Genomic DNA, 21,887 nt, shown 5'->3' with positions numbered 1-21,887 from the left:
CTAATGGCTATTATTTGGAGAACCTTTTCTTAAGGCAACTGTATTCATTGTATTTTCTCTACTGAAACTTATAATAAAGGCATTGAACCTCATTAAATTAAAAAACTGTTAGAAGCAGGGGAAATAAATTTTGAAAGAAATAACATAATTCCCCCATGCCTTCTGAATCAATCTTCAACTCCCTGCATTTCCATTCTCCTTAAAAGGATGAATCTTTTTTCAACTGGTTTTGACACAATTTGAAGTTTAACTTTTCAAGGAGCTAATGTTTCTTTCTCCAAGAAAAAAATTAGAACTTGTTTTAATTAGGACAAATCCTAAGGAAAGAACAGGTAACAAAACAACAGAGTTAGAAGGAATCTTGGAAGTCTTCTAGCCCAACCTCCTGCTCAAACAGGAACCTCCAGTGATGTAACACCTACAACTTCTGAAGACAAGTTATTTCACTGATTAATTGTTCTCACTGCCAGGAAATTTCTCCTTAGTTCTAAGCTGGATGTCTAGATACTAGAGATGAATTATGTTTTAACTTTTATTTTTAGACTGATGCATTTCTCGGTAACTTTTATCCATTTATCCATCCCCAATAAAATCTTGAATTTCTGAGTGGAATACATTTAGATTTTGGAAGTTTATTTGCCAGCTCCAGAGTTATCTCCCTTGCCTTTTGATGCTTTCAATCAGTAAGAATCTAAATGAGTCTTATTCTACAGAAGAAGCCGGTCAGATGCTTTTCGGCAGTTAATCAGAAAGCGACAGACTTCTCTAGATTCCAATAAGGATTTTTAATAGATAGTAGGAGTAGGAGGGCAGAGAAGGACCAAGTAGGGTGCTAAAGCCTTCATTCTGCGAAAACTACTGCAAGCTTTGTTTATAAGAACGTTCTAGAGATTGTGCAGGTAAACTATTAACGCGGGAACCACGTGTTTCAAGTGCAACTATCACAGAAACCAGGCACGTCTGGAGCGAGACAAAGTAAACAATTGACCCGGGATACCGCTACTCATTGTGTGAGCAATCAAGAGACCGGTGGGAAAAAAAAGACAACGAACAATAAGCTCAGTAACAAAAAATGGTCCGAAACTGCATGGAGCGAAAGGAGGAGCGGGAAACACAATGACTACAGGATGAAAAGTGACCCGCAGGTGTGGTCCTGGTCGGGAAGCACTTCCTTACCTCAGATTCCAGCTAGGCCTAGCGTTTACCCCAAAGGGGGCGCGCCAACGACCCAGACCAGCCCTCCTAGCGTCGAGGGGGGGGCGGAGCCGGGATCTGGCAGCTGCCGCGAAGAAACCCAGGAAGGAGGGGAGGGGCCCAAAGGGCTGCCACCGCGCCCCCTCGGCAGATCGCCTTTCCCGAAGTCAACGCCGCTTCCCGATATAAACCGACTGGTTCTGCCGACTATTTAATTTCCTTGGCTCAGGCTTCCCCCGCCTTGTCGTCTCGTTGACCTACTTCCGGCCACAGGGGGCGCCAAAAGGCGGCTCTTCCGGAGCACATGACTTGCCTTTGCCTTGACTAGCGAGGTTTGCAGTTGCCATGGTGATGGGGAGTGGGCTCTCGAAGTCGATCCTCGTTGGTATTGGGCGGGTCTTGATTTCGATTGCAGGAAGCGTGAGCTATCGGTATTCTCCTCGCGACAGTTAGGAGTTCAGGGAATATAGCTTAGAAGGATGTTTTTTTTCTTAACTTGTTGAATTTCTGCGAACAAGGATTCATGAGCCTCAAAGAAAGTAAGGAATGGTCCTACTAAACCACCGTTTCAAGGAAGAGCGGGAAGCACACGGGATTTGGACGAAGCTGTCAAAGTGGGGACGAGTGAAATGCTAAATCCATACACATTTAGTATTTTGAAAGGGACCTCAGAGGGCTTCTATCTAGTCAACGTTACCTGACATTATCTGAAAATCGTTCAGAAATAATAAATGAATAACATGGGATATTTTGAATATACAAGTACATGCATATTTACATCTGTAACATCAACACATGCATTAAATCCATTTAAATAGTTAAAGGGACATCATATATCGTTTTCTTAATATTAAGTCAGACTTAATAAAAATTTTGCTTTTACTTAGTTGATTCTAAGCCTTAAGTTTCCTGATTTCATCCTTGCAGATTCAAGCTATTTACTGGTGGTCTGTTTTAGTTATGTGTCCCTCTTTCCATTTTTTATATTTGTCCCTTTTGTCTCTCAGTTTATAAGGGAATTCTTTATGCAACCATACTGGTTCTCTCTGGGTTCCCTTGTTTTCTTTCTCTGTGGTATTCTGTTAGACTGGACTTCTGTAATCTTGTTTTTCAAAGTTTCACAAGCATCCTGAGTTGTTTTCCTCTTTAGAATTTTCCACAGACATGTAACGTCACGTGACATCGTGCAACGTATCGGGATGGTTTTGCCATTGCCGCCAATGGGGTGGGCGCGGCTTCTGTGTGACGCGTCCGGCCCAAAGGCCGGCAATTTGACACCCCTGAATCCTTCCTAAGTTATTTCTAGGTTTGTTGAAGATAACTCTCTTAAGACACTAGTTTGACTTTACTATTTGTGCCTGAATTATGTTGAATTCTAGTATGACATGGTCACTCTCCCCCAAAGTTCCTGCAACTTCCATCCCTTCAATTATTTCATTCCTATTAGTAATAATTAAGTCCAGTGTAGCTGATCCTCTAGTTACCTTTTCAATCTTTTGGATAAAAAAGTTGTCTGTTAAGTTCACCAGGAACCTCTTTGAGCTCCCACTTGCTGCAGAGATTGTCTTCCTGTTGATATCAGGGTAGTTAAAGTCCCCTATTACTACCATGTATTTCCTGTACACCTTAGCTAACTGGTTAGCAAAATTTCATCTATTTCCTGTGCTTGGGTGGTTGTAGTATAAACCTATCACAATGACATTCCTATTTTCTTTTATATTAACCCATAAGTATTCATATGCTAAGCTTGTAAGCCGCCCTGAGTCTTCGGAGAAGGGTGGGATATAAATGGAATTAAAATAAAATAAAATAAATTCAAGAAGGTTTTCATTCTTGTTTTTGTGAATTTCTGTAGAGATGTAGTTATTTTTTACATACCATGTTTCCCCAAAAATAAGACACCCTGTCAGGACCCACTTCAATCCCACATTTTAAGAAAGCAGAACTCTTGGAAATGAATTCTTCCAACAGGAACTTTTATTAAGAGTAGTTGATAGAAAGCATACTAGACAGGATCCGAGATTTCCTGTGCAGAACAATAGGTTAAGGTATCTTCAAGCAAGACCCCACCCCATATTCCATCCGGCCAGTGTGGGACGACCAATCCCCAGGTGTTAGGTCCATCGTGGGAAAAGGGGAGATAACAACGGCCCGTCTCCAGATCACACAGCGATGGTTGACGGCTCTTCACACCTTCCTCTGGGATTGTAGAACCAAACCAGGCAGGGAGGTTGCATTCTTTATTCCTTCCCTTGTTCTAGCTGACAGTTTAGGGAGATAAGTTCGGAGAGAGATATAGTGCAGGGGAGCAAGATGTTACATTGTAGTGGATAGAGGAAACAAAGGCAATAAACGAAAGCAAACAGTTACATTGTAGCGGACAGAGGAAGCAGAGGCAATAAACCCACGGGCACATACCCCCTCCCCCTTGGGAGTATGGCAGAAGCCAGGGAAAGGTGATATTTGCTTTGGGGTTAGAGGGGATAGATATAAATGAAATAGGAATGGGTTCTGCCACACCCAGAAAATAAAACCTAGCCTGATTTTTTGGGGTGGGCCTAATATAAACCCTACCCCAAAAATAAGCTGGGGGGGGTGGACATGGCCAGCACAAAAGGTGGTGAGTGGGCGGGGGCCGACGGTGTTCAGCAGCAACTGCAGCCTGCCAGTTCATTGGCACAGTGCAGGTAACTCTGAACACAGAGGCGGGGGAGGCAGGCAATCCTGATGTGCTGCATGGCCTCCTGGCTCATGGGAGGCTTGCACGGTGGCACCGGCAGCAGGCAGAGGCAGAGGCATGGGAGGAGGCAGGCAATTCCAATGCACTGTGTGGCTGCCTGCCCTGGTGCAGCCATGGGCAAGGTGAGAGGTGGTGGGACAGAATGGGTGGTGTGTCGGGATCGTCTGTCTCCCTCCCTGTGCCTCAGCCTCCTGCCGTTGCTGCTGTGCAAGTCTTCCATGATGTCAACTTTGAAAATGAGCATGGCTGCAGTCATTTTCCCTACTCATTTTCAGTTGACACATAGTCCGGAGGGAGGAGGGTTTACCAGGTGCTTCACTAGACTAAACAGATTTTCTTCTGTGGGAATCAAGGTCATTGGCTGCTCCCAGGACTGGAGGCTAGGCATTTCATGAAAAGCCCACAAAGAAGATGTATTGGGGAACATAGTAGCTTTAGGGGTGGGATTTTTTAACTTTGTATTGGGGATTGTTACATGTCTATTCAGACTTGGTTTCACTTTTGATGTGCTGATACTTTGTACCAATAAACATGTTCTTTGAGGAACTTGCAAGCCTCAGAGTTCTGCTTTATTTGTCTCTGTCGGAACCATGACATTAAACCAAGTCTCCTAAAAACTTCATTTTTGGGCTGCTGGGCCCCGACCACCTAGCCACTCACTTTGGGGGGAGCAGTAAAGATTCGGTGAAGACTCAAGATGAAGAAGAAAGTTGAAACCGATACTAGCAGAAATGAGACTCAGGCTGTGGAGTGCAGGCTGGCACTCCAGCCACTGAGGAGGCATCACTGGCAGAAGCTTGGCCGAAAACCAGATTGATCCAACCTGGGAACCTGGTACCGTAGGAAGGAACTACAGCCTTAGCAGACCTCTTCCAAGCCAAGGCTGCCCCTCAACACAGGAGCACTCCTGAAACTGCTGGAGAGGAGCTTTTATTGCTGCTATCCCAGGGTTCTTCATCTGCAGACAGAAAGAAAGGAAAGGGCTCGATGGGATGGGATGACTCCGGAAAGTGGAGATTTCAGTCAGCAGTCCACAGCCCCTCTCTCGAACAGCTTAAGGAGAAGTTTGGCCAGCTAGAGGTAAAAGATACGATTCCTGTTGCCCAGGAGGTGGGTGCAATGGGGAGAAATGCCCCAAATTACCCATCTCTCCCTCCCCCTCGCTGAAGTTCCAGCCCAAACACTGGAGCCTGTGCTGCTTCACCCACCCTCCCCCACAACCAGCTGCGATACCAAGCCCTGTATCCCAGCCAAGCACGTTGCCACGGCCTCAGGATGCCAGTCCCTGAGCCCAGCAAGAGAAGTCCGGAGAGTGGTTCGGCCATGTCCCCAGGACCAGCAAGCCACCCAAGCCCAGCAGCACGTGCAGGTGGCCCCACTGAGATTCGAGCCACCTCCCATCAAACCCATCTTTGATGGGGATCCTGAGAAGCTGATCTTCTTCCTCAACCAGGTGTGGGCTCATTTGGATCGCTATGCTTATGCCTATCTGGATGGGGCTATGAAGGTGAATGAGTGTCAAACTTAGAGGAGGAAATGGCCGACTTGGTGACCAACCTCCATGATGAGAAGTCCTGAATTGTACAACATTAATTTATTCATGGAGCAACTAAGGGGTCAGTTTGAAGATAAATCCTGAGTTCTGATGGCCGAGAAAAAAATCCACCACCTGAGGCAAAGAGGTCACCCCACAAAAGAGTATGTCCGTGAATTCAGAAGAGTTGCTAAATGGTTGGGGCAGTGGCATGAACGGTCACTGGTCAATTACTTCAAACGGGCTAGATCGCGACTTGCTTCAAGCCTGAATCATTCAAGGTTTTCCTAATCTATTATGTGAGTGTTACCATATGGCATCATCAAACTGGATCGCCCAAAAAAGTCAAGCACCACCAAACCCAAGCCGCCGCGTGTCCAAGAGAAACACCTCTATGGCCAACATCCCGAAGCCTCTGCAGCCACCAGAGTCTCCCAAGTGCCAACCAGAGTTCCCATCAAGTGCTACCAGTATGGTCAGATGGATCATGATGCTGGGGAGTGCCCCGCTCCTCACTCTCAACCCAGGAGTGTGCCAGTTGCTGCATCAAAACCACAAAGAGCTCCCAGAGGGGGAAGAGAAGGAACCAACTGTCAAGGCCTGGGCGTTGAAGCCTCCACTCCCGCCGAGCTCGAAGCCAAGCCCCAAGCCAAGCTGCAGCAGATGCTTGCACCGTACAATAGCGATGAGGAAGGCAAGGAGGACCCCCATGGTGAGTCAGCCCATTCCTCCTTTTGCCATTCCTGCCAGACTGATAGTGCTCACATGAATCTGAGCATCCTAATAGACTCGGGGTGCTCTTGGTGCTTAATTAATTTACCCACTTTACTGAAACTGGACATCCGAGCCAAGCTATTGCCTCGTCCCTTGTCTCAAACCCCAATGGGGTTTGAGCAGGCCTACAGGTCCCTCATCAGAGGTGCCCCTGCCACACACCTAACCAAACCTGTACATTTCAAAATGGGTTGGCATTGGGAAATCATCCGTTTTGTGGTGGTTCCAAAGATGACTGAAGCAGTAATTTTGGGGGTAGCATGGCTTGACAAATGGTGTCTTCACATCTGGTGGGAGGAGGGAATGTGCAAATTAAGACTGGGGACAGGACCCTCCCCAGCTGATACTGATGATAAAACAAAGACACTGGTCATCTGCAAAACTCATGGAGAGTCCCATGAAATCCTAAAAACTGTAGCTGAAAAGCTTGTGGGGATTCAACTTGTTCCTACTGAGTACCGAGATTTGGCAGAAGCCTTTAGTGAGAAGGAATGTGACATCCTCCCCCCCACACACAATAGCTATGAACTGCTATTGAAATTCTGCTCAGTGCCAAGCTCCCTAAATCAAGGTTGTACTCAGAGAGATGAAAGAACTAAGAGAGTAGGTCGATAAAAACTTAGCTTGGGGTTTCATTCAGCTGGCCAAATCATCCATGGTCGCTCACATGCTTTTCAAGGAAAAGAAAGATGGCTCTCTTAGATTACACATCAATTTCAGGTCTCTCAATGCTGTCAGTATGGAAAACACATACCCCCTTCCCCTGATGAAGGACATGTTAGCCCACCTTGGCTAAAGGAAGAATTTTTACCAAGCTGGATTTAAGAAAAGCTTATTATTGGATCCGTATTAGGGAGGGGGATGAACAGAAAACAGCCTTCAATTGCCCTTTGGGGATTTTCCAATTTAAAGTGATGCCTTTTGCATTGCAATGGGCCCCTGCTGTATTTATGCAATAGATAAATCAAGTGCTCCATAATCATTTATACAAAGGGGTTTTGGTTTATCTTGATGACATCCTTATCTACACTGAAACAATGGATGAACACATTAAATTGGTCCATGAGACATTAAGGAAACTGTTGAAAGCCAAATTGTATGCAAAACTGTCAAAGCGTGAATTTCACCAGACATGACTATCTGGTGTATCAGATTTCAAATGAGGGGATAGAAATGGAACCTGCCAAAGTCAAAGCAGTTCTAGATGGGAACTCCCATGCACCCGCAAACAGCTTCAAAGTTTTCTGGCGTTTGCCAACTTTTATCGTCAATTTATTCCCTCTTTTGCAGAGATAGCTGTCAGGAGCCACCCCAATCCACATCTTAGGAAAGAAGAACTCTTGGAGACAGGATTGTCCAAGCAGGAACTGTTACTAAAACATGATTGACAGTGGAAAATCTAGACAGAATCTGGAAACTGTGTCACAGATTGATACTTTTAAAGTGTCCCCGAGTAAAAACCCCTCCCCTCAGTCCATTTGGTCAGTCCCGGATCAGTTAAGTTTCAAGTGTCAAAACCCTTCATGGGAAAAGGAATCTTCCATGCATTTACAACATTTGCTTCCTCCCCTTCAAATTCCAATTGGAGATACAAACCAGAATCCCCCCCTCTTTCTTCTCAGTTCAAAGATTCTTTCCCTGGTCTTTGATGATGGCCCCCAGGCAGGCTGAATAAACAACCTTTCGTCTAATGGATTGTTGTTGTTGTTAGTTGCGAAGTCGTGTCCGACCCATCGCAACCCTATGGACAATGTTCCTCCAAGCCTTCCTGTCCTCTACCATCTTCTGGAGTCCATTTAAGCTCACACCTACTGTTTCAGTGACTCCATCCAGCCACCTCATTCTCTGTCGTCCCCTTCTTCTATTGCCCTCAATCTTTCCCAGCATTAGGCTCTTCTCCAGTGAATCCTTCCTTCTCATTAGGTGGCCAAAGTATTTGAGTTTTAGCTTCAGGATCTGGCCTTCTAAAGAGCAGTCAGGGTTGATCTCCTCTAGGACTGACTGGTTTGATCACCTTGCAGTCCAAAGGACTCGCAGGAGTCTTCTCCAGCACCATAGTTCAAAGGCTTCAATTCTTTGGCGCTCAGCCTTTCTTATGGTCCAGCTTTCACTGCCATACATTGCAACTGGGAAGACCGTAGCCTTGACTATACACACTTTTGTTGACAGGGTGATGTCTCTGCTTTTTAGTGTGCTGTCTAGATTTGCCATGGCTTTCCTCCCAAGGAGCAAGCGTCTTTTAATTTCTTGGCTAAAGTCCCCATCTGCAGTGATCTTGGAGCCCAGGAAAATAAAATCTGTCACTACCTCCATTTCTTCCCCATCTATTTGCTAGGAATTGAGAGGGCCAGATGCCATGATCTTGGTTTTCTTAATGTTTAGTTTCAACCCAAGTTTTGCACTCTCCTTCTTCACTCGCAACAAGAGGCTCTTTAGTTCCTCTTCACTTTCTGCCATTAGAGTGGTATCATCTGCATATCTTAGGTTGTTGATATTTCTTACAGCAATCTTTATTCCAACTTTTGATTCATCTAGCCCTGCCTTTCTCATGATGTGCTCTGCATATAAGTTAAATAGGCAAGGCGACAGTATACAGCCTTGCCGGACTCCTTTCCCAATTTGGAACCAATCAGTGGTTCCGTGTCCAGTTCTCACTGTTGCTTCTTGGCCCGCATATAGGTTTCTCAAGAGACAAATAAGATGGTCTGGTATGCCCATCTCTTTAAGGACTTGCCACAGTTTGTTATGATCCACACAATCAAAAGCTTTAGCATAGTCAATGAAGCAGAAGTAGATGTTTTTCTGGAACTCTCTAGCTTTCTCCATGATCCAGCGTATGTTAGCAATTTGATCTCTAGTTCCTTTGCCTCTTCGAAATCCTGCCTGTACCTCTGGTAGTTCTCGATCCACATACTGCTGGAGTCTAGCTTGTAGAATTTTAAGCATAACTTTACTAGCATGAGAAATGAGTGCAATAGTGCGATAGTTTGAACATTCTTTGGCACTGCCTTTCTTTGGAATTGGAATGTAAACTGATCTTTTCCAATCCTGTGGCCACTGTTGAGTTTTCCAAATTTGCTGGCATATTGAGTGTAGCACTTTTACTGCATCGTCTTTTAAGATTTTGAAGCTCAGCTGGAATACTGTCACTTCCACTAGCTTTGTTGTTGCTCAGCTTTTCTAAGGCCCACTTCACTTCACATTCTAGGCATGTCTGGCTCGAGGTCAGTGACCACCTCATTGTGATTATCAGGGATGTTAAGCTCATTCTTGTATAGTTCTTCTGTGTACTTTTGCCACCTCTTCTTAATCTGTTCTGCCTCTGTTAGGTCCCTGCCATTTTGGTCCTTTATCATGCCCATTTTTGCATGAAACGTTCCTTTCATCTCTCCAATTTTCTTGAAAAGATCTCTGGTCCTCCCTATTCTATTGTTTTCTTCTATTCCTTTGCATTGTTCATTTAAGAAGGCATTCTTATTTCTTCTAGCTATTATTTGGAATTCTGCATTTAATTGGGCGTATCTTTCTTTTTCTCCCTTGCCTTTCGCTTCCCTCCTTTCCTCAGCTATTTGCAAAGCTTCCTCAGACAGCCATTTTGCTTTCTTGCATTTCTTTTTCTTTGGGATGGTTTTGGTTGCTACCTCTTGTACAATGTTGCAAACCTCTGTCCATAGTTCTTCAGGCACTCTGTCTATCAGATCTAATTCCTTAAATCTATTTGTCACCTCTACTGTATATTCAACAGGGATATGATTTAATTCATACCTGACTGGCCTAGCGCTTTTCCCTACTTTCTTTAATTTAAGCCTAAACTTTGCAACAAGAAGCTCATGGTCTGAGCCACAGTCAGCTCCTGGTCTTGTTTTTACTGACTGTATAGAGCTTCTCCATCTTTGGCTGCAGAGCATATAGTCAATTGATTTCTGTGTTGACCGTCTGGTGATGTCCATGTGTAAAGCCGTCTCTTGGGTTGTTGGAAAAGAGTGTTTGCTATGACCATCGTATTCTCTTGACAAAATTCTATCAGCCTGTGCCCTGCTTCATTTTGTACTCCAAGGCCAAACTTGTCTGTTATTCCAGTTATCTTTTGGTTTCCTACTTTAGCATTCCAATCCCCCATGATGATAAGGACATCATTTTTTGGTGTTAGTTCTATAAGGTGCTGTAGGGCTTCATAGAACCGGTCAATTTCATCCTCTTCAGCACCGGTGGTTGGGGCATAGACTTGGACTACTGTAATATTGAATGGTTTGCCTTGGATTCGAACTGAGATCATTCTGTCATTTTGAGGATTGTATCCCAGTATTGCTTTTCCTACTTTTTTTTTATTAAAGAGTTTTACAAAAACAAAATTTTACAATATATCCCCAAATCCCTCCCACCCCAAACCCGCCCACTTCCCCCTCACACTTCCCAGAGCTAAATGCAGGATTATAGTTACAATAATCATATTATAAATAAAAATTATGCATAATATACAATTAACCAAATTCATAATGTGCTTTAACTCCCCTTTAACATAACTACAAACCAATAACAATATCCCACTAAAATCTACTCATAAGCTAAATGAAACTTTTTAGTCCCATATTTGTTCTGAATATAATTTATCCATCTCCTCCAAACTAAAATATATCTTTCCTGTGAATGATCTTTCAAATAAGCAGAAATCTTAGACATTTCTGCAAGATTCGAAACTTTAAATACCCATTCTTCTATAGTGGGCAAATTATCCTTCTTCCAATATTGTCCCACCAGTAACCGTGCTGCTGTTATCATGTTCAACATCAAGTTAGTTTCTTTAACATCACAATCTACAACAATACCCAATAAAAACAATTGCGGAGAAAACTTTATCTTTCTCTTAAAAATCTTTTGAATGTTCCACCAAATTTTGATCCAAAAAGCTTTTATATTTCTACAAGTCCACCACATGTGAAAATAGGTAGCTTCTAAACTACCACATCTCCAAAATTTAGACTGTAAATTAGGATACATATTGGACAACTTCTTGGGATCCAGATGCCATCTATAAAACATTTTATAAAAATTTTCTCTTACGTTTTGAGCCTGAGTAAATTTAACATTTCTGACCCAAATTATCTCCCAAGTGTCCAACGAAATTGGTTCCTAAATATTTTGTGCCCACTTTATCATACAGTCTTTAACCAGTTCCGTTTCCGAATCCAATTCAATTAAAGCATTATATATCCTCTTTATATGTGCACAATTTAAATCTCTAATTTGTTTTACTAAATTTTGATCTATAATTGTGATGCCAACCTTTTGATCTGACTTCCACCTAGCTTTCAATTGGGTATATTGAAACCAAGAGTAACTTATGTTTTCTTGTCTTAACTCCTCTAATGATTTAAGTTGCCAATCATTCCCTTGCAATCTAAGTAGTTCCTTATAAGAAACCATATCCATACTCACTCCCATAGATACGCCCTCTATCGCGTGTCCAGGAATTCCCCAAATCGGTATTTTATAATTTAACTTATAATAATACTTTTTCCAGACACACAATAAAGCACTTCTAAGAATATGGGATTTGAAAGCCCTGTCCACCTTCTTATCGTAGAGCAAATATGCGTGCCATCCATATACCAAATCCCATCCCTCAAGATGAAGTATTCTCTTGTTAGTTAAATTAAGCCAATCACTAACCCACGTCAAGGCAACCGCATCATAATACAATTTCAAATTCAGTGCCTTGAGTCCCCCTCTTTCCCTGGCATCTTGTAAAATCTTAAATTTAACTCTTGGTTTTTTCCCCGCCCAAATAAATTTGTTAATACCCTTCTGCCATTGATCAAGGTTGGCATCCTTTTTCAATATAGGTATCATTTGAAACAAAAAGAGAAACTTTGGTAGAACATTCATTTTAACAACTGCAATTCTTCCCAGTAATGATAATTGTAATTTTTTCCAATTATTTAAGTCCCTTTGTACCTTCAACCTTAGTGTTTCATAATTATTCTTATACAATTTTACATTTGAGGCTACAATATATACTCCTAAATATATAATCTTCACTATTTCAAAACCTCCCCTTCATGGATTACTGCCTTGTCGTGGTGAAGGGGCTTGCGTAATTCAATGAAGCTATGAGCTATGCCGTGCAGGGCCACCCAAGACGGACAGGTCATAGCAGAGAGTTCTGACAAAACGTGATCCACTGGAGAAGGAAATGGCAAACCACTCCAGTATCTTTGCCATGAAAACCCTATGGACAGTACCAAAAGGCAAAATGATTTGACGCTGGAAGATGAGCCCCTCAGGTCGGAAGGCGTCCAATATGCTACTGGGGAAGAGCAGAGGGCTAGTACTAGTAGCGCCAGAATGAATGAAGCGACTGGGCCAAAGCCAAAAGGACGCTCAGCTGTGGATATGTCTGGTGGTGAAAGGAAAGTCCGATGCTGTAAAGATTTTTTCTCCATAGGAACCTGGAATGTAAGATCCATGAATCAAGGAAAGCTGGACGTGGTCAAACAAGAGATGACAAGACTAAACATTGACATCTTAGGTATCAGCGAACTAAAATGGACAGGAATGGGTGAATTTAATTCAGATGACCATCAGGTATACTACTGCGGGCAAGAATCCCTCAGAAGAAATGGAGTAGCCTTCATAGTCAACAAAAGAGTAGGAAAAGCAATACTGGGATACAATCCTCAAAATGACAGAATGATCTCAGTTTGAATCCAAGGCAAACCATTCAATATCACAGCAGTCCAAGTCTATGCCCCAACCACCGGTGCTGAAGAGGATGAAATTGACTGGTTCTATGAAGCCCTACAGCACCTTATAGAACTAACACCAAAAAATGATGTCCTTATCATCATGGGGGATTGGAATGCTAAAGTAGGAAGCCAAAAGATAACTGGAATAACAGGCAAGTTTGGCCTTGGAGTACAAAATGAAGCAGGGCACAGGCTGATAGAATTTTGTCAAGAGAATACGATGGTCATAGCAAACACTCTTTTCCAACAACCCAAGAGACGGCTTTACACATGGACATCACCAGACAGTCAACACAGAAATCAGATTGACTATATGCTCTGCAGCCAAAGATGGAAAAGCTCTATACAGTCAGTAAAAACAAGACCAGGAGCTGACTGTGGCTCAGACCATGAGCTTCTTGTTGCAAAGTTTAGGCTTAAATTAAAGAAAGTAGGGAAAAGCGCTAGGCCAGTCAGGTATGAATTAAATCATATCCCTGTTGAATATACAGTAGAGGTGACAAATAGATTTAAGGAATTAGATCTGATAGACAGAGTGCCTGAAGAACTATGGACAGAGGTTCGCGACATTGTACAACAGGTAGCAACCAAAACCATCCCAAAGAAAAAGAAATGCAAGAAAGCAAAATGGCTGACTGAGGAAGCTTTGCAAATAGCTGAGGAAAGGAGGGAAGCGAAAGGCAAGGGAGAAAAGGAAAGATATGCCCAATTAAATGCAGAATTCCAAATAATAGCTAGAAGAGATAAGAATGCCTTCTTAAATGAACAATGCAAAGAAATAGAAGAAAACAATAGAATAGAGAGGACCAGAGATCTTTTCAAGAAAATTGGAGAGATGAAAGGAACGTTTCATGCAAAAATGGGCATGATAAAGGACCAAAATGGCAGGGACCTAACAGAGGCAGAACAGATTAAGAAGAGGTGGCAAAATTACACAGAAGAACTATACAAGAATGAGCTTAACGTCCCTGATAATCACAATGAGGTGGTCACTGACCTCGAGCCAGACATCCTAGAATGAGAAGTGAAGTGGGCCTTAGAAAAGCTGAGCAACAACAAAGCTAGTGGAGGTGACAGTATTCCAGCTGAGCTATTCAAAATCTTAAAAGACGATGCAGTAAAAGTGCTACACTCAATTTGCCAGCAAATTTGGAAAACTCAACAGTGGCCACAGGATTGGAAAAGATCAGTTTACATTCCAATTCCAAAGAAAGGCAGTGCCAAAGAATGTTCAAACTATCGCACCATTGCACTCATTTCTCATGCTAGTAAAGTTATGCTTAAAATTCTACAAGCTAGACTCCAGCAGTATGTGGATCGAGAAGTACCAGAAGTACAGGCAGGATTTCGAAGAGGTAGAGGAACTAGAGATCAAATTGCTAACATACGCTGGATCATGGAGAAAGCTAGAGAGTTCCAGAAAAACATCTACTTCTGCTTCATTGACTATGCTAAAGCTTTTGATTGTGTGGATCATAACAAACTGTGGCAAGTCCTTAAAGAGATGGGCATACCAGACCATCTTATTTGTCTCTTGAGAAACCTATATGCGGGCCAAGAAGCAACAGTGAGAACTGGACACGGAACCACTGATTGGTTCCAAATTGGGAAAGGAGTCCGGCAAGGCTGTATACTGTCGCCTTGCCTATTTAACTTATATGCAGAGCACATCATGAGAAAGGCAGGGCTAGATGAATCAAAAGTTGGAATTAAGATTGCCGGAAGAAACATCAACAACCTAAGATATGCAGATGATACCACTCTAATGGCAGAAAGTGAAGAAGAACTTAAGAGGCTCTTGTTGCGGGTGAAGAAGGAGAGTGCAAAACTTGGGTTGAAACTAAACATTAAGAAAACCAAGATCATGGCATCTGGCCCTCTCAATTCCTGGCAAATAGATGGGGAAGAAATGGAGGTAGTGACAGATTTTATTTTCCTGGGCTCCAAGATCACTGCAGATGGGGACTGTAGTCAAGAAATTAAAAGACGCTTGCTCCTCGGGAGGAAAGCCATGGCAAATCTAGACAGCACACTAAAAAGCAGAGACATCACCCTGTCAACAAAAGTGCGTATAGTCAAGGCTATGGTCTTTCCAGTTGCAATGTATGGCAGTGAAAGTTGGACCATAAGAAAGGCTGAGCGCCAAAGAATTGAAGCCTTTGAACTATGGTGCTGGAGAAGACTCCTGCGAGTTCCTTGGACTGCAAGGCGATCAATCTGGTCAGTCCTAGAGGAGATCAACCCTGACTGCTCTTTAGAAGGCCAGATCCTGAAGCTAAAACTCAAATACTTTGGCCACCTAATGAGAAGGACGGACTCACTGGAGAAGAGCCTAATGCTGGGAAAGATTGAGGGCAATAGAAGAAGGGGACGACAGAGAATGAGGTGGCTGGATGGAGTCATTGAAGCAGTAGGCGTGAGCTTAAATGGACTCCAGAAGATGGTAGAGGACAGGAAGGCCTGGAGGAACATTGTCCATAGGGTCGCGATGGGTCGGACACGACTTCGCAACTAACAACAACAACAACAACAATTTCAAAACCTGTTAATTTAGATAACATATCCCTTTCAGTCATAGATAAGTTCTTAGATAATATCTTAGTCTTATTACTATTCACCTTAAACCCAGAAACCTTACCATACTCAGTTATAATTTCCATCAAATCTATAACCGACTGTAACGGTTGGGATACTGTCACAACCAAGTCATCAGCAAAAGCTCTCAATCGATAATCATTCTGTTTTATTTTAATTCCCTTTATCAAAGAGGACTCTCAAATTTTGATTAATAAAATCTCTAATGTTAAAACAAACAATAATGGTGATAGGGGGCACCCCTGTCTTGTACCTTTTTCAATTTTAAAGGTCTCTGTTAATCCCCCATTAACTATAATTTGTGCAGTTTGTTGTTGATATATAACTTTAATAGTGTGTAGAAAACCTTCTCCAAAATTCATCTCCTCAACAACTCTTAATAAAAATTGCCAATTCAATTGGTCAAAGGCTTTCTCTGCATCCAAAAATATCAATGCTGCGGGGACTTGGTTGTTCTTATCCAAGTATTCAAGCAAGTTTACAATTTGTCTTACGTTATATTTCATATACCTCCCAGATATAAATCCCGATTGATCACTGTGAATCATTTGTTTCAAAACTTGCATTAATCTATTAGCCAATATTTTAGCAAAAATCTTATAATCTGTATTTAAAAGCGATATAGGTCTATAATTTTTAGGTTGAGTAAGGTCTTGATCCTCCTTTGGAATCAACGATACAAAAGCTGTCCTCCATGATGGAGGAACTACACCTGCAGTCTGAATTTCATTAAACAAAATCTTTAAGGGTTCAATCATTTCAGGCAACAACTTTTTATAGTAAATTGCCGTTAATCCATCTGTTCCCGGAGCCTTGCCCAATTTCAACTGTTTAATAGCTAAAGAAATTTCTTCTGATGTAATTGGGCAGTTCATCTCAAGTTGTTGTTCTTTTGAAAGTCTTGGAAAATGAGCTCCCTGTAAATACTTGTCTATATCTAAAGCTTGTATATTTTCTTTAGAATATAATTTCGAGTAAAAATCTAAAAAAACTCCTCTTAATCAAATTTTGTTGGTAGACTTCTATTTTATCTATAGTACGTGATTTCTGTTTTTTTCTTAATTGATAAGCCAACCATCTACCAGGCTTATTAGCGTTACAAAAAGTATTGTGTTTGGCATAGCGCAAATTGGTTGCTACTTGATCAGCCAGTAGCATATTAAATTGTTCTTTCAATAAATGTATTGAGATCCTTAAATTATTATCCAATGGATTCGAAATGAACTTTTTCTCCTTAGTTTTAATCTCTTCCTCAATATCTAAATGTTTTTGCATTTGCTTACGCCTATAAGCATTATTCATATAAATCAGAACCCCTCTCATATAGGCTTTACTAGCATCCCAAACCATTTCCATTGAGGTACCTTTATGCATATTTGTAACAAAAAATTCTTTCATATGTTCTCTACATTTCTGCAAGAACAAGTCATTTGTGAATAAATTCTCATTCAGCCTCCAGGATCTCCTACTAGCATCTTCAGCAAAGAACTCCAACCAAACAGGAATATGGTCAGACATTTTCCTAGGAAAAATCTTAACGTTCTTAACCGAAGAAGAAAGATCAGTAGTAATCAAAATAAAGTCAATCCTGGAGAAAGATTTATGTCTATCCGAAAAAAAAGTAAAATCTCTGTCTCTCATATTCCTTTCCCGCCATACATCTCTTAATTCCAGATCTTCCTTCAAATCAAAAAAAGCTTTAGGCAATTTTGAATTTAAAAAGTTTTTAGAAGATCCCTTCTTGTCTTCAGATGGCACCAAAACTCCATTCCAGTCCCCCATCATAATAACAGATTTGTAATCCAGTTCGATTAGTCTCTGATGTAAAAATTTAATTTTTTTTGCTGTTGTTGATTTGGAGCATATAATCCAATAAGAAGAACTTTCTTTCCTTGTAGTATTAATTCAATACTAACATATCTCCCTTGTTTATCCGATTCAATCAATCTTGCCGAAAAGTCTTTTCTTAAGTAAATAACCACTCCAGCCTTCTTGTCCGGAGCAAAAGATGCAAAATGTGTTCCCAATCGGGAATTAATCAGATATTTTTGATCTTTTAATGCAATATGTGTCTCTTGTAAGCAAACAATATCATTTTTATGTTGTTTCAGATAAAAAAATACTTTCTTTCTTTTCTGTGGTGAATTTAACCCATTAACATTCCATGTCAGGAACTTCACCATCTCTGGTGACCATGAGCCTTTGGAACATAACCTGAAGATCAGCTGTTGCTCTCTTCGGACATGCTCCTCCCACAGGCTCTGAAAAAGCCGCATCTTGCGTAGCTGAACCAGTTACAGGCTTTTGTTTTTGCTCTTTTTCCCTATGCTTATATGCAGCTCTTGTCATCCTCTGTTGTTTTGGGTCTTCCTTTAATGCCAAACTCTGCTCCATAGCCTCCACCTTCTGCATCTCCTCAAGAAGCAATGACATTGCCCCTTCACTCAATTGTTTATCTTCTTGTCTTGCTTCTGTTCTTTTAGTTCAGGGAGATGGTGGTGAACCTGCTTTCAGGACCTTAGTGTAAAAATCTTTTGCTTTTAAAATTGTATCCAATCTGTATCTGGTCCCTGCATAATTTACCACAATTCCAATAGGTATTTCCCATCTGAACTGGATTTGTCGCTTCTTAAGCTCATCAGACAAAAAGGCAAAGTCTTTCCTTTTTCTAAGAATTTTTGAAGGTATCTCCTTTAAAATCATAATGTCTTGGCCTGCAATCTGAAATTTTTCCCGATAAAAAGCCTGGATAATAGAATTTCTGGTTGATCTCCTGGAAAAATAAATCACTACGTCTCTAGGTAGATTTTTTTGCCTAGCAATCCAGGAGTTAACCCTAAATGTCTTATCCATTTCCTTAAGTAGTTCTTCAGGTTTACATTTCAAAACAGGAGCCACTGCTCGTGCTATTTCCCATTCCAAATCTTCTTTAGGATTCTCTTTGAGGCCTCTGATACGCAAAGCAAACTCCATGTTCTTGTATTCTGATATAGTAACCTCGTCTTCTGTTCTGTCAATCTTCTGTTCAGCATCAATAATTTTATTTTCCAAATTCTCCACATACTCCATAACTGAGTCCACACGAACATCCAGGTGTTCTATATGTGCAGCCAAACCCTGAAGTGCAAGCACTATATCTTCCCTGATCTGGTTGTTTTGATTAACAAATTCTTCCCTTGTTTTCTTTATTTCTTGCTGCAAAACTTGTGTTGACTGCATCACAACTTGCTGAATGTCTGTCAGTGTAAATGCAGGAGGTGGGGGAGAGGGTGGTTGTACTGTAGGTTTCATCGAAGTCTGCCGTACAGCTTGTGGTATAGGTGAGGAAACAACATTCTTAGAAAGTGGAGGCCCTCCCCCACGTCTCGCAGCCATCTCTTAGGTTTCAATTTCCTCTTTCACCCAGCAGAATCAAAGTTCAGGAGAAAAAAAGGGGGAAGAAAAAATAACAATTCTCCCAAAGTTCTTAACCTTCAATAATAAGAAAAGGGAACAGGCTTTCAAATAAGCAAAATCCGATACTGGATAAAGTCAGTTGCAAATTGTATCTCTTGCTTTGTAACAAAATATAACAATTTTCAAACACAGTCACTTCACACATTCCAGCACCATTTTTACTCCATTTCAAACTTGAAACTTGAAGAAGATATTGAAACTGAGTTAAAGTTAAAATCCAATTTGAAAATTCAGATCTTCCTGCTTTGCTCTGCCTGCTTTTTCAAAGGAACGAAATACTCACAATCCCCTCTAAGCAGCAGGTGCAGTTGTCGTGTCTTGTTCCACTCCTTTTGGAGCAAAGACGTCCTGAGAGCAGAGAAAGCCTCGGCTCCGAGGGGGCTCACCCTGTTATCCCCCAAACTACTTGGGAGAATCGCAGGGGAACTCTACCTCTACCCAGTCCGGCTTGCCTCTCCCTCTTCTCCCGAGGGAGAAGCTCCAGCGCCGCGGGACAGCTGATTTTCGCTGCCTCCGGGCGCTTTGACGCTTCTCAGGATCGGGCGGAATGGCAGAATCCAGTAAGGGGGTGAGATTTAGGTTTGTATAGATAGGGCGCTAGAAATGGAATATAAATGGATTCTGACAATGCCCATCATCAATTTACTCAAAACAGGCAAAGTGTGTGTGTGTGTGTGTGTGTGTGTGTGTGTGTGTGTGTGTGTGTAATACCTTTTGAGGTATGGACTGATCACAAGAATTTGGAGGCTCTTAAGACACCCACACCCACAAATTATCCCCCAAGCAAGTTCAGTGGGCTCAATACTTCAACCATTTTAATTTCACTTTAAAATATTTTCCTGGAGGCAAGAATGTTTTGGCTGATGCCTTGTCTAAAATGCCCCAGTTCAAGTGCAACCGAGAGGAATTAATTAGCTCCATTATTCCTCTGCCACAATCAGCTTCCCAAATAACAACCAGATCTCACAAAGAGAGACCCCCTGCTGGTCCTGACGATTGATCATTAAAGGAACTGAAGTAGAAGTTAGAGACTGATGCCTGGTTTAAAGATAACAAATCTATATTGACTTTAAGGGGGGATTAGCTTGGAAAGGTTCTAAGTTATACCTCCCAGAAGGCCTCAGACTCCAGGTGTTGCAACAGAGTCATGATGCTAAGCAAGCGGGTCACTTTGGATTTTTAAAAAAATTGCATTTAGTGCGCATGCAGTTCTGGTGGTCGAGAATGAAAAAGGACATTGAGAGTTAAGTAAAAAATTGTGCCACTTATGCTACCATGAAGAAGCATCCTTGAAAAACACCAGGTTTATTACAGCAAGTGGCCGACCCCTCTCAGCCTTAGGAGGAGATAGTCATGGATTTTATAGTAGAATTACCTTTGAGTAAGGGAAATACTGTAATATGGACTGTGATTTATCTATTTTCCAAATAGTCTCAAAGAGGAAATGTCAAGAAATCAAGAAAATAAAATAAATCTCTATGTTAACTGATTACATTATTAATAGCCAACTGACTGAGATTGTGCAATGGCAATGAATAGAAAAGTAAATCTTCTAATATGGCCAAAAGAATTCTCAACCAGCTAATAGGAAAATGCTGCTGTGAGGACTGGGAAATATTGGAAAAGATAAACTGTGTGGGGTGCAGAGATAATTGAGAAATTTCTGAGGGGAAAATAGTAGTCAAGGAATCCACTGCAAGCCATGAATATTTACAACTAACCTGAATGCAATGAAGAAGAAAGCAGAAGTGTTTGAGCATAAACATAAGATTTTCAGCCACCATTTTTCCCCAAAGGCATAATTAAGCTATTGTAATATTCTATGCTGAATTTAGTTCATTATAAAGAATCAGAACTTTATATTATGGGTTTAATCTATAATAGAATTCTTCATTGGCCAAGTGTGATTGGACACATGCAAAGAATTTGTCTTTGGCACACAAACTCTCAGCGTGCCATACAAGCAACACGTGATAATCATAATATACAATCCTCATAAGTCATAGATACAACAGTTGGTGATTGTCATAGGATACTAAAGCAATCAACATAAATCATAATAGCATACTAAATAAAAGCAATCAACATAAATCATGAGATACCACAACAAGTTATAATCATAAAAATCTAAGGAAATAGATAATAGAACAAATGAGAAGGATAAGTAATACAGCTCTACTAGGTGGTTAGACATGTTGGCATAGATAATGTTGTGGGAAATAGTTGTTTCACAGAGTGATAGCAAAGCTGTATTTGTGTCTGGTTGTTTTGGTGTGCAATGTCTATAGTGTCATCTTGAGGCAAGAAGCTGAAACAGTATATCCAGGATGTGAAGGGTATGTAGATATTTTCACAGCCCTCTTTCTGGTTCATGAATTATATAGATCCTCAATGGAAGGCAGGCTGGTTGCAATTATTTTTTCTGCAGTCCTAACTGTCTGTTGAAGTCTGTGTCTGTCTTGTTTGGTTGCTGTGCCAAACCAGACAGTTATAGAGGTGCAAATGACAGACTCAAAAATTCCTTTAAGAATAGAATATAGCTGGAAGGGACCAGCACACTGCTCAAGCAGGAGAACCTATACCATTTCAGACAAGTGACTGTCTACTCTCTTTTTTAAAACCTCCAGTCATGGAGCACCCACAATTTCTGAAGGGAAGCTGTTCCACTGGTTAATTGTCCTCACAGTTAGGAAGTTTCTCCTTAATTCCAGGTTGTTTCTCTCTTTGGTCAGTTTCCAACCATTGTTTCTTGTCCTGGCCTCTGGTGCTTTGGAGAATAGTTTGACCTCCTCTTCTTTGTGGCAGCCCCTCAAATACTGGAATATTGCTATCATGTCGCCCCTATTTC

The 21,887-nt window shown here is 41.5% G+C and overlaps 1 protein-coding gene across 1 annotated transcript in view; it reads right to left on the bottom strand.

Annotated features, from left to right (window-relative positions):
• Positions 1 to 1,427, bottom strand: part of PHC1 (polyhomeotic homolog 1) — a 159,935-nt gene extending 158,508 nt beyond the window's left edge. Inside the window, exon 1 of the mRNA XM_081317586.1 lies at positions 1,177 to 1,427. The gene's annotated coding sequence lies outside the window, so the exon portion shown is untranslated. The remainder of the gene's footprint in view (positions 1 to 1,176) is intronic.
• Between the last annotated feature and the right edge of the window lie 20,460 nt (positions 1,428 to 21,887).

Source organism: Vipera berus (genome assembly GCF_964194415.1).
Source record: "Vipera berus genome assembly, chromosome: 2".
Lineage (NCBI taxonomy): Eukaryota > Metazoa > Chordata > Lepidosauria > Squamata > Viperidae > Vipera > Vipera berus.
The sequence above is the reverse complement of the archived record's forward strand: the minus strand, read 5'-3'. Positions and strand labels throughout refer to the sequence as shown.